The 17,322-nt window shown below is 44.3% G+C and overlaps 1 pseudogene; it reads left to right on the forward strand.

Annotated features, from left to right (window-relative positions):
* The first annotated feature begins 8,703 nt into the window (after positions 1-8,703).
* LOC134967038 (5S ribosomal RNA) lies at positions 8,704-8,823 on the forward strand (annotated as a pseudogene).
* Positions 8,824-17,322: the final 8,499 nt, after the last annotated feature.

A 17,322-nucleotide genomic window follows, 5' to 3' on the forward strand; every position in this document is an offset into this window, starting at 1 on the left:
TGAGGGCATACCGATTATTTTGGATGAACACGATAGAATGGGCTTGGATATGTTGGAATCTTTACTCTTGGAAAGTAATTCATCTAATCAAACGGTTCAGGTTTATAATCATGAGCGCACAAGTGATCGTGCGCTCATGTTTAGAAATAAGTCTCGATTTTTTCCTCAACATCACAGGAATCCTCCTATTGAGATTTTCTATAAAAAGACACTTGATGATTTGAATAATCTGTGTCATAAAGCACGTAGGAAATACAAATATAGACAGAACCTTTCTGTCCAGGAGAGACTGGCTCTCCAGAGATTAACTAGTGACCCCTCCCTTGTCATCAAGCCTGCTGACAAGGGAGGGGCCATTGTTATTCAGGACACCAAGGATTATCTAACTGAGGCATTTAGACAGTTGGGTGACAATAATACCTATACTAGACTGTCTACAAACCCGTCCTTGGATTTTCAAAAATCTCTGACTTTATTGGTACAAGCAGCTGCTGCTAAAGGCACTATAACGAGGGAAGAATCGAGATATCTGATACCTGCTCACCCTATCACTCCTACTTATTACCACCTCCCTAAGATTCACAAATCACTCACAGCACCCCCTGGTAGACCTATTATTTCTGGTGTTGGGTCCCTCACTTCTAATTTATCACATTTTGTTGATCATTTTTTACAGCCACTTGCTTCTTCTCTCCCATCACATATACAAGACACCACTTTTTTTCTGAATGCTATTTCCAAGGTTGTTTGGAAAAGCTCTTTCTTTTTTATGACTTGTGACGTAAAGTCCCTATATTCCAATATCCCGCATCAGAAGGGTTTGTCATCTATAGCAGACTTCTTGTTGAAATCTAACCCCATTCAACCTGAGTTACAACAATTTATACTAGACTCCATTTCTTTTATATTATCTCATAACTATTTCATATTTAATAAGAATTATTATTTACAGATACTCGGGACGGCCATGTGGACGAGGTTCGCGCCGAGTTTCGCCAACCTATACATGGGGCCTTTGATGATGCCCATGTGTGGGGGCGTGACTTTGGCGCGGGCCTCGTCTTCTATGGCCGATATATAGATGACATGTTCTTCATTTTTGATGGTGATATTTCACTTTCTTCTAACATTGTCTCTTTGTTGAATACTAATGAATTTAATTTAAACTTCACGAGCACCTCACATAGATCTTCTATTACTTTCCTCGATATTGCATTGTCTATAACTGATTACAAAATTTCCACCAAAACTTTTCGGAAAGAGGTCGATACCCTTAATTATCTACATTACAGTAGTTCACACCATAAACCATGGTTGGATAATATTCCTTTTGGTCAGTTTAGACGTATTAGACGTAACTGTAGTAACCTACAGGATTACCATCTACAGGCAGATGAACTCTCCCTATCCTTTGTGGACAGAGGTTATCCCGTGGCACTTATCCAATCTGCCAGACAAAAGGCTGACCTATTGGATAGGAGTGACCTTCTCGCCTATAAAGCAAGACAACATAAATTTGGAGATAATCAACCGGTTTTCATTTCACAGTATAACACTGCCTCTGCTAAAATTAGAAACATCATACGTACTAATTACCCTATTTTATTTACAGACCAAACACTTAGAACTGAATTAAAAGAGACACAGTGGCGTCACAAGGGGGGTGCGGGGGGTGCGGCCCGCTCCCGGGTGTCACCCGCCGAGGGGTGACACCAAAATGCCGGCTCCTGCAGAGTGACAGAAGCCGAGTGCTGCACTGTTATATTATGTGCAGCACTCGGCTCCTGTCACTTTGTAGGAGCCAGCACTGCAGGGACAGCACCTCCCGAGAGTCAGCCCTCACCTCCCACACCCCCCAGTGAAAAAAAAAAAACGGGTGTCGGGACGCGAAGCCCCGCCCCTCCGCAAAGCCCCACCCCCTTTGCGTGCCTGCAATGGTTTAAAAACGGGTTCCGCCCGCGAAGCCCCGCCCATCTATTTAAGTCCCGCCCATTCCCGCGAAGCCCCACCCCTTTTATCCTCGCTGCCGCACCGGGTGTCACAGAGGTGAGTGACGCCTCTGAAGAGACACCTCTTGTTATTTTCAAGAAATCCAATAACTTACAACATCACTTAGCCCCCAGTCACTTTGTAGATAGAAGAGATTTAGTTGCGTCTGCTACCCCGACAGAATCCACTCATTGGCTTACGAGAACGAAAGGATGCTTTAAATGTGGTGCCAATAAATGCATCACCTGCTCCTTCATTCAAAATAATTCTAAAAATGTTGCTTCCTCGGATCAGACACTGTTCGAAATAAAGTCCTTTATCAATTGTAACAGTTCCTATGTAATATATATTCTTATCTGCAAATGCAATCTCCTTTATGTAGGAAGAACTACACGTAAGCTTAGAATCAGATTTCTAGAACATCGACGCAACATACAAAAGGGCTTCCTTTTTCACAGTGTCTCTAGACATTTCTCTGAATTCCATCATAGGAATCCTGATGAAATTCATCTAATTGGTATAGAAACAATCATGCCCACTGCGCGTGGGGGAGATAGATACAGAAAACTTTGCCTTAGGGAAAATTACTGGATTCATAAACTCAGAACCCTTGTCCCCGAAGGGTTAAATGAGTCCATTGAATTTGATCCCTAAGATTCTCCCTCCCCCTCCCATATTTATATTTTTTCGGGACTTATTATTAATTATTATTTATTATTATTTACTACTATTAATTTCAAATTTTTAATTCTTTATTTATTTATACTTCAACACTAACCTATATTCAACCTATACAATCTGTGCTTTCCATGATGTATAATCCTTTGTTAATACCTTCTTAATATGAATATGTTATCATATGACTCTTTCACTAGTTATTGCTCCTTGTCTATGCCTCAGTGGCGTATTGGGATAGTTCACTGCCGTTGAGAAATTAGGTGACTCAAGTTCGATCCTGGGTCCAAACTGCGATATTTACCAACACTATTATTTTTTACTTTGTATTTCATTTGCATTTTTAGTGATCAGTAAGTTTCTTTATCTTAATTTATTTAGTATTATATTTGTCTGTGTAACTCCATATTTGCATAATTATATGTTAGTCATACTGATATAATTTCAGACTTTTTGGTTAAATACTATGTCTATTTTGAGCATTCTTGGTCACATTCTTCCATAATGTTTTTATTGTCTTATGATTTTAATAATTATTATTATTATTTAATGAGCAGCTTTATTGTACCGAATATACTAATGTAGCTATTTGCCAGTAATTCTAAATGCACTGCAAATATACTTTTGGTCCCTGCTGGACACCTGTATCTGTTGTTATTTCATGAGAGCCGATGTACTCAATTAGAGTGATTCAATCAGTGTGCACACCTTTGCATAACTAATTATTTTTGGTTTAAATACTGATCTGGACTAAGGCTGGTATACTCCTTTGATAAAGTCACGGGTCACATGACGAAACGCGTTAGGCCACGCCTTCTTCAGCACACCTTGCTAAGGTTATCCAGCTCAGCAAGTAGCTCAACAAATTATCACGGGTTTGTTCTCCCCGTAAACCGTCCACACCATTCATAGAGGCCGTAAGAGCAGCCGCGGATGTGTTTTCCCCGCTAGCCGTCTACACTAAATAACGGCTCCACACAGTGAATTGGCGACCCCCTCTCCTCTGCGGCATTCGCACCAATGGGCACTGCAGGATACACCGCCGAGGATGCTCGGCTCTGGACCAGCCCACACAAGGAGAGGTACCAACGCTGTGTTAATATTGGCTCAACCCGCCTTTTGTGCTATGGGACATATATCCAACTGACCTCTCATTGCATCTCCAATATTCTGCCTACGGTCATCCTCCTGAGTATACTTGTCACTCATTACTCTGAATACCAGCTGAATTTCATACTATGTGTGGACTTTTATTTAGAGAACCAATATAATTGTTACTCCTTTTAAATGGATACATTTATTTGAGGTGTGCTTTTTTATAACATTTTATTGTTGCATCTTGATTATTAATCAATTATCTTACATTTATGGTTAATAAATTTATAGTATATACATCGGCTCTCATATTGTTTATTGCTTTTTTCCCTGATATATTGCGCAGCTGATCCTTTTGTCTTAAATTGTTTCCCTTAACACCCACATAGTGTTTTCAGCTGCGCATCTATCAGGGTAATTTGATCTTTAGATATTCGCTTTTGAGGCGCTGTATAAGCAGTCCACTGTTCCTTTTAGCAAAGTATTTCTGTCTGATTCCTTGATGTAAATGTACGGCAGCAGCCTATTATCCTCCTTTTTGATGGAAACATCCAAGTAGTTAATGTGTGTTTTGCTGAAAGACAGACTGAATCGGATGGTGCCTGGAAGTGAGTTCAATTCTCCAATAAATGCCAGAAGGTTCTCTTCGCTTCCTTGCCAGATGAAAAAAAGATCATCAATGTAGCGTACATAAAATGTCAAAATTTGGCCAAAAAAAGGATTACCAGTAATATGCACCTTCTCATAGGCCGCCATGAAGATATTGGCGTAGGAAGGCGCCATATTTGAACCCATGGCGGTCCCCTGTTTTTGTAAATAAAAACAGTTTCCAAAGAGGAAATAATTCTTATTAAGAATGATATCCATGAGCAACAACAAAAAGGACACGGGTGGACCAAAATAGGCATAATTGTCAGTCAAGAGTTCTCTGCAAGCCTCAATCCCTTGTAGGTGTGGGATATTGGTATATAGACTTGAGACATCAAGCGTCACCAATAAAGTATCTTCAGTGATGTTGCGTACTGCTTCTAGCCTCCTCAAAAAATCGGATGTATCCTCGATGAAACTGTCTGTTTGCTTGACTAATGGCTGTAGGTAGAAATCGACTAGTTGAGATAGAGGCTGACATAAGGACCCCCTAGCTGAAATGATAGGACGTCCCAGAGGTTGAGAAAGAGATTTGTGAATTTTCGGGAGTGTGTACATAAAGGGTATCCTGGGATATGCAGTGGTCAAAAACTCAGCAGTGGTCTTGTTAATGTATCCATTGTTGAGTCCCATCAAAATGATCGAGTCCATCTCACTTTTATAGCTCCTGGTGGGGTCAAATCCAAGTTTGAGGTAGCACGTAGTGTCAGCCAGTTGATTGTTGGCCTCCATAAAATAATAATCATAGTCTAGCAGAACAATGCCTCCTCCCTTGTCGGCAGCTCTAATGACCAATTGGGTATCATTGCTTAAAGTCTCAATGGCCTTCCTTTCCCCCATGGTGATGTTGTGATGGGATAACCTTTGTTGGGAAATAAACGGTACGGTGTCCCTTTTGAGAACCCTCATGAACGTTTGTATAGACGGATTAACAGAAGGAGGATCAAATGAACTAAGTTTTCTCAAAGGACACAAATCTACTGTTGGTGATGTGGAGACAGGTTTGGTGTTGTTGCCTGAAAAAAAGTCTCTGAGTCGCAGCTGTCTGCCAAGCTTATACAAATCCACTTGCCACTTGAATTCGTCCTGTGTCACGGTGGGGATGAATGAAAGACCTTTGCTGAGAATAGATGATTCGTCTGGTGTGAGGGCATGCTTAGAAAGATTAAACACCACAGTTTCTAGTTGAATTTTTGTTGCCGCCTTTTTTCTTTTTCTCCCACCCCGACGGGTGGGTATAAGGTTTTTTTTGGAGGTTGTCTGCCCCTGGCGGATCTAGAAAGATATGCAGTGTTCTGACCAGACGTACTCGGAACGTCAGAGTCACTGGCTGAGGTGTGCAACTGACTGTCAATGTCCGTGAACGGTTATTGCGGTCTGCGTCCACGCTGCTGTGGTTGCCTAAATCTTCTTTGCTCACTGCGAGAGTACCAGGGATACACTCTATTTTCTTTATAGTCCAATTTAACCTGTTTGTATTTGTTTTTCTTAAATTTAAGCAAATCCTCCTTAAATTTCTCTATATCTCTGTTAAGATTGGATAACAGATCACAATCAGGAGTTTAGATGGCCCTGTAAAGATCGGACGTTTCCAGTTCCAAAATCTTTTTTTTTATACAGTCCAGATCTGTGCCGGCTTGTTCTATCACTAAAAGCATCAAATCGAAAGAGCATTTGTTCAGTATGTTACACCATTTCGTGCAAAAATCGTTATTGTGTCTGCCCAGCGTAGGTTGATTGTGTAGCCTAAACCCCCTAGGTATATATTGATCCTTGTAATATTGTGAGAGGGTGAGGCCATGTAGATGTAACTCAATTTCTCTCTTTTTCAACCTGAGCAAATCACTGGTGAATTCTACTGGACTATCTTTATGAAAAGCCAGAGAATCAGTATCGTCAAATAAATTTCTTGCTGCATCCGCAGGATTGAATTGTAAAACAGATGTCAGTTCCATATTTAAAGACATTGAATTGGCAGCAGGTTCCTTACAGAGGCCAGTGGTGCTAAACAGTACGGTCGCCTCTAAACTGCTGTAATGTACATAGAAAAAAGCAAAAAACAAAAGAACAACAAAAGGGTTCAAAGAACATGAAAAATGTAAAAATTGAAAAAAAGGAGTACATATAAACTCCACACGGCAGGTGCAAGTCTGGTTGAAATCCAATACAGAAAAAGGCAGGGACAGCACTCAAAGCCACAAATAAAAAGCTTAAGGGAGGTGCAAGGCAGCAAAATAATATAAAGGCACTCACTTGATCCAATGACGGAAAAAGCAAAACAAGCCAGCACTCACGGTTTTGATGAAAAGAAAAAACGAAGGTTTATTCCATGTTGACACAATGAGCGTACATACAGGCACAGCCCACAGCCTGACAGCTGTTTCGACCGACTTAGGTCATCCTCAGGGGCTACCAGAGCTGAGTAATGCACAGGGTTATAAACAAAAAACGGCGCCAAAATCAAAAGCAGTAATCCACCAATGACGGAAGAGAGGGGCGGGGGCAAGCTCCGTGTCTGGCTCCCCCGCATCTCCCGGTCCGTCGCATGGTAACCAAGGTACACAAAGCCGGCGCGCTCCCTGGCAACAGCTCGGGTGTGCTGTTCGCAGCACAGGGGAGCCGAGCCAGCACCACTGACGCTCACTGGGGGGACGGGAGAGGGATGAAAAAAAAACAAGAGTGCATATCAAAACGGGAAGGGTCTGGGCGGCACATAACAAAGAGGTAAAAGAAATAATACTGAATATGAAATCGCTGGGGACCGCTGTCAATATACATTTAAGGGGTAACAAAAACCATCAGAGAAAGCCGCTGAGCTCAGAACCCTGGGGACACATAACAATGATATCATAAACTCCTGATCAAGTTATCAATCACAGGCTGGAACAATACCAGCCGGAATGTTAACTATCCGATTCAGTCTGTCTTTCAGCAAAACACACATTAACTTCTTGGATGTTTCCATCAAAAAGGAGGGTAATAGGCTGTTGACGTACATTTACAGCAAGGAATCAGACAGAAATACTTTGCTACTACATTCTAGCTTCCATCCTGCACCCTTGAAGAGGGGATTACCTTTCTCACAACTTCTACGGGTGATCCGCATCACGTCAGACCCAACAGCCATTCCGGCTGCCTTGGAGTCTATGAGTCAGCGATTCCTTGACAGAGGCTACCCCAACAAGGAGATTACAGATGCCCTTTCTAGGATCGGACAAATCAAGAGAGAAGATGCATTACTTAAAAAGAATCGTCCTGCTGAACATGATCAGGACAGATTAAACTTTAGTAGTATGTTCACCACAGCCTCTGGCTTCATCCGCAACAAAATTCGTGAACATTGGCACTTGATTGCAAGTGATCCAGTTCTCAACAAAGAACTTTCTATGGTTCCCAGATTTGCCTACAGACGGGGACCGAATTTGAAGGACCTTCTAGTGAAAACGGACTTCACTCAGAAAAAAACTAACACATCTTCCAATTGGCTGACGAGGAAACCAGGGGTCTATAGATGCACGGGATGCTCCAATTGTACATTTCTACTACTGGGCAATCGCTTTACCAATCCGTTTGACAAGAAGGAGTACTCGATTAAGTACAGTCTGGACTGCAACAGCCGGTTTATTGTTTATGTTCTCAGATGTCCCTGTAATCGCCTGTATGTCGGCAAGACCAGCAGAATGCTCAAGGAAAGGCTTAGCCAGCACCGGTCCTCTATTAAGAAATGCCTTATGACTACAGACGCCACGGGGGACTTCACCAATTTGCCCGTAGCAAGACACTTCATAGAGGCCGGGCATATGATTAATCAACTCAAATGTTGCATCATCGACAAGATCCCACCACTCCAGCGGGGCGGCGACTGTGACAGACTGCTACTTCAAAGAGAACTCCAGTGGATTCACAGACTTCATTCTTTGACTCCCATTGGCCTCAATGAGGAGTTCCGTTTAGGTTGCTTTTTGTGAAGCAACTCATTGAATGATCTTTTTTGGTTTCATTTCATTAGACACCGCTGTGTGTCCAGTCCTTTTATTCATGTATTTGATTGTTTATTCAGGCATTGTGACATCACTTTGTGCCCGTCTAGACACCGCCGTGTGTCCAGTCACTTGTTTTTGTTTGTTGACTCAAGCATTGGATTATCACTGTGTGCCCAGTCACTTACACACTTCATGTTGGGTTTGGCTGGGGCAATTTTGAGTCTCACTATTCTATACTTTCCTTGTTTCATTCTGTTGTCTCCAATAGGAACAGGCCTATTCCATGTCAGGACCGCTCGGACATTTCAGTGATTTTTACAGCCATACCACACTGGACGACGTCCAATTCCGTCCAATCTTGTCAACTAAGCAGTGTTGGGCCCAGACAGTACCAGGCTTGGAGACGGCCTGGGAATACTGGGTGCTGTAACTACATTACCTGGTGATACGCGGTCGATGATCACGCAGGGGCCTATCTTCATGAGTTTTTCTCTTTTCTTTTTTCCCCTCTAGACGCATGCCCCAGTGTCTCCCTTTTTTCCTTATCCCACCACTTTGATTTTATCCACACACTTTGTATATGGCATCTGGGCGGGTCTGGTTTTCACCGGCTTGCCCTGTATGCCATTCTATCCCTTGCTTCACTCTTCTCATTACACCGGAGACCACATCCTGCTCCATCTCTGCCCCGTGGGTTTTCCTCTGCAGTCTTGCACTTATTGCACTTCTTAAGGGTCTCTCTGTGGGCTCGCTGTCTTCTTGCCATCTAGGCGTTGCCGCTGGGTACTATACACCTTCACCCGTCACCCACCACTTTACCTGCATTTAACATTCCGGCTGGTATTGTTCCAGCCTGTGATTGATAACTTGATCAGGAGTTTATGATATCATTGTTATGTGTCCCCAGGTTTCTGAGCTCAGCGGCTTTCTCTGATGGTTTTTGTTCCCCCTTAAATGTATATTGACAGCGGTCCCCAGCGATTTCATATTCAGTATTATTATTTTTTTTACCTCTTTGTTATGTGCCGCCCAGACCCTTCCCGTTTTGATATGCACCCTTGTTTTTTTTTTCATCCCTCTCCCGTCCCCCCAGTGAGCGTCAGTGGTTCTGGCCCGGCTCCCCTGTGCTGCAAACAGCGCACCCGAGCTGTTGCCAGGGAGCGCGCCGGCTTTGTGTACCTTGGTTACCATGCGACGGACCGGGAGATGCGGGGGAGCCGGACACGGAGCTTGACCCCGCCCCTCTCTTCCGTCATTGGTGGATTACTGCTTTTGATTTTGGTGCCGTATTTTGTTTATAACCCCGTGCATTACTCAGCTCTGGTAGCCCCTGAGGATGACCTAAGTCAGTCGAAACAGCTGTCGGGCTGTGGGCTGTGCCTGTATGTACGCTCATTGTGTCAACATGGAATAAACCTTCATTTTTCTTTTTATCAAAACCGTGAGTGCTGGCTTGTTTTGCTTTTTCCTTTATTGGATCAAGTGAGTGCCTTTATATATATATATATATATATATATATATATATATATAAAATCTCCAAGAAAGACCAAGCTTCACACTTCTAAAGTCTAATAAAAGAAATGCAAGGTACATACAAGTGTAGACCACACACACACACACACACACACACACACACACACACATATACACATATATCCTGCTTTTGTCCCCCTCGCGCCTCTATACTACAGCAAGCCTGGGATTACTCGCAAAATATTGCGCATAGTGGTTTATTTGTAATTTTTGGGGGAGGGGGTTGTTTCCCTATTTGACAATGGCAGCTGTGAAATGTCTAAGAAGCCATTCTGATATCCAGGGGAGCTGGAAAGTGGGTATTGGTATGTGTATGTGGGGGAAGGTGTGTGTGTGTGTGTGTGTGTGTGTGTGTGTGTGTGTGTGTGTGTGTGTGTGTGGGGGGGGGGGTAGGCAGAAGGTTTGCCTAGGGTGCTGAGAAACCTTGCACTGGCCCTGCAGACCTGATCGCAGCAGCAAAAATGTACTCTAATGGGCAAAACCATGTGCGCTGCAGGTGGGGCAGACATAACATGTGCAGAGAGAGTTAGATTTGGGTGGGGTGTGCTCAAACTGAAATCTAAATTGCAGTGTAAAAATAAAGCAGCTAGTGTTTACCCTGCAAAGAAAAACAAAATAACCCACCCAAATCTAACTCTCTGGACATGTTACTGTACACCTACCCTACATGCAGTGCACATAGTTTTGCCCATTAGAGCAGGGCCGACTTTTCTTATGGGCTCATTGGGCTCTTGCCCAAGAGCCCCAGGAGTGTAAGGGCCTTATGCTGATAGCTGAGGGTCCCCTCTTTCCAGGGGTACCAGATTATTTTAGATCGGCCCTGGGGAACCAAAGATATCCAACCTCAAAGCAGTGGTCCCTATCCAAGCCTGTTAATTGCTATTCCCAGCTAGATATCTCAGATTCTGTCTGACGTAGTCTTTGTGAGGGTATACTCCAAAAGCTGTGACTCTCCCCTTTTGGTGGACACTGGCAGCTTGTCTCTACTATGCCCAGAACCAGAGATATCAGCCTACCAGCAGCCGGTCCCTGCTCCAGCTTCAGCTCCCGCTCCACATGCCTAATATGTCGTTTTATATTTTCATTGGTGGATTGCTCTAGCTCCTGAACTCTGATCCCCAAGTACCCAGTGCCTCCTGAAAGGTGGGACTCTCTAGTTGTTTACCCATTAAAAGTAGAGATGGGCGGGTTCGGTTCGTCAAGATCTGAACCCCCCCGAACTTCAGGTAGTTTACACGGGTCCGAGGCAGCCTCGGTTCTTCCCGACTTACACGGAAAACCCGAACATGGGAAAATATCATCATCCCGCTGTCAGATTCTCGCAAGATTCGGATTCCATATAAAGAGCCGTGCGTCGCCGCCATTTTCACTCGTGCATTGTCGAGATAGCGAGAGAACGTGGCTACATTCTCTGCCTGAATAGCCCAATATCAGCTAAATATCAGCTCAATATCTGTGCTCAGTATCAGTGCTGCATTGTGGTGACCAGTATATAGTAGTACTGTACAGTAGTCCATTGCTGTATTTGCTTCATATCAGTTCTATTATCCTGAACAGTGCTCAGTATCTGTGCTCATTATTATCATTGCTGCATTGTGGTGACCACTGACCAGTCTATAGTAGTACAGTACAGAAGTCCAGTGCTGTTCTCGCTGCCCAGTGTCAGTTCTATTATCCTGAACAGTGCTCAGTATCTGTGCTCCTTATTATCATTGCTGCATTGTGGTGACCACTGACCAGTATATAGTAGTACAGTACAGTAGTCCAGTGCTGTTCTCGCTGCACACTGTCAGTTCTATTTTCCTGAACAGTGCTCAGTATCTGTGCTCATTATTATCAATGCTGCATTGTGGTGACCACTGACCAAAATATAGTAGTACAGTACAGTAGTCCAGTGCTGTTCTCGCTGCCCAGTGTAAGTTCTATTATCCTGTACAGTGCTCAGTATCTGTGCTCATTATTATTATTGCTGCATTGTGGTGACCACTGACCAGTATATAGTAGTACAGTACAGTAGTCCAGTGCTGTTCTTGCTGCCCAGTGTCAGTTCTATTATCCTGAACAGTGCTCAGTATCTGTGCTCATTATTATCATTGCTGCATTGTGGTGACCACTGACCAGTATATAGTAGTGCAGTACAGTAGTCCAGTGCTGTTCTCACTGCCCAGTGTCAGTTCTATTATCCTGAACAGTGCTCAATATATGTGCAAATTATTATCATTGCTGCATTGTGGTTACCAGTATATGGTAGTACAGTACAGTAGTCCATTGCTGTATTTTGCTGCTCCGTGTCAGTTCTATTATTCTGAACAGTGCTCAATATCTGTGCTCATTAATATCATTGCTGCATTGTGGTGACCAGTATATGGTAGTACAGTACAGTAGTCCAGTGCTGTTCTCACTGCCCAGTGTCAGTTCTATTATCCTGAACAGTGCTCAATATCTGTGCTCAGTATTAGTGCTGCATTGTGGTGACTAAAAGTCCAGTGTCTTCTGCTGCATCTTGCTGCTGTAGGGTGCTGTGGTAGTGTCCTGACACTGTGCATAGGTCATCATCATTCCAGTCACAGTGGTATCTGGTATCTATCTAGTGGTATCCAATTCCAGACATTACTGCTGTCTAATTCCAGATATACAGTATTACTGGCATATAATTCCACACATTAAAAAATGGAGAACAAAAATGTGGAGAGTAAAATAGGGAAAGATCAAGATCCACTTCAACCTAGTGCTGAAGCTGCTGCCATCAACGTCGTCTGCCAAGGCCAATGCTCAATGTCATAGTAGAGAGCATGTAAAATCCAAAAAACAAAAGTTCAGTAAAATGACCCAAAAATCTAAATTAAAAGCGTCTGAGAAGAAGCGTAAACTTGCCAATATGCCAATCACGACACGGAGTGGCAAGGAATGGCTGAAGCCCTGGCCTATGTTCATGGCTAGTGGTTCAGCTTCACATGAGGATGGAAGCACTCATCCTCCCGCTAGAAAAATGAAAAGAGTTAAGCTGGCAAAAGCACAGCAAAGAACTGTGCATTCTTTTAAATCACAAATCCCCAAGGAGAGTCCAATTGTGTCGGTTGCGATGCCTGACCTTCCCAACACTGGACGGGAAGAGGTGGCTCCTTTCACCATTTGCATGCCCCCTGCAAGTGCTGGAAGGAGCACCCACAGTCCAGCTCCTGATAGTCAAATTGAAGATGTCACTGTTGAAGTACACCAGGATGAGGATATGGGTGTTGCTGGCGCTGAGGAGGAAATTTTCAAGGAGGATTCTGATGGTGAGGTGGTTTGTTCAAGTCAGGCACCCGGGGAGACACTTGTTGTCTGTGGGACAAATATGGCCATTGACATGCCTGGTCAAAATACAAAAAAAAATTACCTGTTCAGTGTGTAATTATTTCAACAGAAATGCGGACAACTGGTGTCAAGCCGTGTGTTGCCTTTGTCAAGCTGTAATAAGTAGGGGAAAGGACATTAACCACCTAGGAACATCCTCCCTTATACATCACCTGGAGCGCATTCATCAGAAGTCATTGACAAGTTCAAAAACTTTGGGTGACAGAGGAAGCAGTCCACTGTCAACTAAATCCCTTATTCCTTTTGTACCCAAGCTCCTGCAAACCACACCACCAACTCCCTCAGTGTCGATTTCCTCCTCAGACAGGAATGCCAATAGTCCTGCAGGCCATGTAACTGGCAAGTCTGACGAGTCCTCTCCTAACTGGGATTCCTCCGATGGATCCTTGAGTGTAACGCCTACTGCTGCTGGCGCTGCTGTTGTTGCTGCTGGGAGTCGATCGTCATCCCAGAGGGGAAGTCGGAAGACCACTTGTACTACTTCCAGTAAGCAATTGACTGTCCAACAGTCCTTTGCGAGGAAGATGAAATATAACAGCAGTCATCCTGTTGCAAAGCAGATAACTCAGGCCTTGGCAGCTGTGTTGATGTTAGACATGCATCTAGTATCCGCCGTTAGTTCACAGGGACTTAGAGAATTGCTTGAGGTAGTGTGTCCCCGGTACCAAATACCATCTAGGTTCCACTTTTCTAGGCAGGCGATACCGAGAATGTACACAGACGTCAGAAAAAGAGTCACCAGTGTCCTAAAAATTGGAGTTGTACCCAATGTCTACTTAACCACGGACATGTGGACAAGTGGAGTAGGGCAGACTAAGGACTATATGACTGTGACAGCCTACTGGGTAGATGTATTGCCTCCAGCAGCAAAAACAGCAGCGGCGGCACCAGTAGCAGCATCTTGCAAATGCCAACTCGTTCCTAGGCAGGCTACGCTTTGTATCACCGCTTTCCATAAGAGGCACACAGCTGACAAACTCTTACGGAAACTGAGGAACATCATCGCAGATTGGCTTACCCCAATTGGACTCTCCAGGGGATTTGTGACATCGGACAACGCCACCAATATTGTGCGTGCATTACATGTGGGCAAATTCCAGCATGTCCCATGTTTTGCACATACAATGAATTTGGTGGTGCAGAATTAAAAAAAAAAACAGACAGGGGCGTGCGAGAGATGCTGTCGGTGGCCCGAAGAATTGTGGGCCACTTTCGGCATTCAGCCACCGTGTGCCGAAGACTTGAGCACCAGCAAATACTCCTGAACATACCCTGCCATCAGCTGAAGCAAGAGTTGGTAACGAGGTGGAATTCAACCCTCTATATACTTCAGATGATGGAGGAGCAGCAAAAGGCCATTCAAGCCTATACATCTGCCTATGACATAGGCAAAGGAGGGGGAATGCACCTGACTCAAGCGCAGTGGAGAATGATTTCAACGTTGTGCAAGGTTCTGCAACCCTTTGAACTTGCCACTGCCAGCCTGAGTCAGGTCATTCCTCTCATCAGGCTTTTGCAGAAGCAGCTGTAGAGATTGAAGGAGGAGCTAAAACGGAGCGATTCCGCTAGGCATGTGGGACTTGTAGATGGAGCCCTTCATTCGCTTAACCAGGATTCACGGGTGGTCAATCTGTTGAATTCAGAACACTACATTTTGGCCACCGTGCTCGATCCTAGGTTTTAAGCCTACGTTGTATCTCTCTTTCCGGCAGACACAAGTCTGCAGATGTTCAAAGATCTGCTGGTGAGACAATTGTCAAGTCAAGTGGAACGTGACCCGCCAACAGCTCCTCCTTCATTTTCTACCGCCACTGGAGCTGCCAGGAAAAGGATACATTTTCCCAAACCACCCGCTTGCGGTGATGCAGGGCAATCAGGAGCGATAGCTGACATCTGGTCCGGACTGAAGGACCTGCCAACGATTTCTGACATGTCGTCTACTGTCACTGCATATGATTCTATCACCATTGAAATAATGGGGGAGGATTATATGAGTGACCGCATCACTGTAGGTATGTACGTATACTGGCAGGAAAAAGAGGCAATTTGGAGGCCCTTGCAAAAACTGGCTTTATTTTACCTAAGTTGCTCCCCCCTCCAGTGTGTACTCCGAAAGAGTGTTTAGTGAGGTCGGTCACCTTCTCAGCGATCGGCGTAGGAGGTTACTTCCAGAAAATGTGGAGAAGATGATGTTCATCAAAATTAATTAAAATCAATTCCTCCATGGAGATATTTACCAGCAATTGCCTCCAGGAAGTACACAGGGACCTGTGATGGTGGATTCCAGTGGGGACGAATTAATACTCTGTGAGGAGGGGGATGTACACAGTGAAAGGGGTGAGGAATCGGACGATGAGGATAAATAAGGTGGACATCTTGCCTCTGTAGAGCCAGTTTGTGCAAGGAGAGATTGATTGCTTCTTTTTTGGTGGGGGCCCAAACCAACCAGTCATTTCAGCCACAGTCGTGTGGCACACTCTGTCGCTGAAATGATGGGTTTGTTAAAGTGTGCATGTCCTGTTTATACAAAATAAGAGTGGGTGGGAGGGCCCAAGGACAATTCCATCTTGCACCTCTTTTTTTAATTTATTTATCTTTGCATCATGTGATGTTTGGGGACTATTTTTTTAAGTGCCATCCTGTCTGACACTGCAGTGCCACTCCTAGAAGGGCCAGGTGTTTGTTCCACCCACTTGGATCACTTAGTTTAGTCATCCAGCGACCTCTGTGCAAATTTTAGGACTAAAAATAATATTGTGAGGTGTGAGGTGTTCAGAATAGACTGGAAATGAGTGGAAATTATGGTTATTGAGGTTATTAATACTATAGGATCAAAATTACCCCCAAATTCTATATTTAAGCTATCTTTGAGGGGGTTTTGAGAAAAAAACACCTGAATCCAAAACACACCCGAATCCGACAAAAATTCTTAAGGGAGGTTTTGCTAAAACGCGTCCGAATCCAAAACACGACCGCGGAACCGAATCCAAAACCAAAACACATCTCTAATTAAATGCTAAGAAATCTATTTCCAGGAACTAGAGATATCTACAGTCAAGCAAGCTGCCCTCCCACTGGAAAATGATGAATATTAAGCCCACTCCACTATCCACCCCTTCCCTGCATATTAAACATTCCCTACCACCCTGGAAGTCCTTTACCAGGACCCCTTCATTCGACCCAATGCTCCCTTCTACAGTTCAGTGTTCTCCCTCCCGCCCCATCTCCCACCATCTCTGCAGTAAAGGATTAATTAGCAGAAATTACTGCACCAGGTCCTACAAGCTGAGCAGAAGATAGAACACCCCCTACCGCCCACGGGACATCAAAGCTGCCACTGATAGCACCCCACACCCCTACCAGAGGATGAATAGGGGGCCCAGTGTATTGCTGTGCCCAGGGGCCTTCACTGCTGTTAAGATGGACCTAAATTAGAGAACAATTTTGCTGCTGCGATCAGGTCTGAATTAGGCCCAATGTTTTTGTTATCCCACACAAAGTCCTGTCTTATGAAGGGTTTAAAAAAGGAATATGTATGGGTAATGTCTGTAATAAATATAGAATATGGGGACATTGCTCGAGCCCCAGTCGTGAAAATTGTAGAGGAACTCAATGCTGTAAGTCTAATTTTATGGTCTGAAGGAGTGGGTCAAAGTGTAACCAAACTAAGGGGGTAATTCAGAGATGGACGCAGATCTTGCTTCTGCATCAAGATCTGTGTCCATCTACTCACACGCTTGGGGCTGCCCAGCACAGGGCCAGCATCGATTTAAGGTTGACCCCTGTCTTCACTGCATGGCTGCCAATATTTTCTTGTAGCGGCTGCATATAACATCACGCAGTAACCCTGAAGACGGTCCTGACATGCTCCCATTTTGCCCCCCACAACACCATGCTGCCGCCCACCCAACACCCTCTGCTGTCAGTCATCTTGCGGATGCATCCATCGGGGATGCGCCCGCAATGTGAATGACCACACAGGCACGATGCGTCTGCTGCGCGATCGCAGTTTTCTGATGTTAGGCAAACTGCGATGTGGCT

Source organism: Pseudophryne corroboree, chromosome 10 (genome assembly GCF_028390025.1).
Source record: "Pseudophryne corroboree isolate aPseCor3 chromosome 10, aPseCor3.hap2, whole genome shotgun sequence".
Classification (NCBI taxonomy): Eukaryota; Metazoa; Chordata; class Amphibia; order Anura; family Myobatrachidae; genus Pseudophryne; species Pseudophryne corroboree.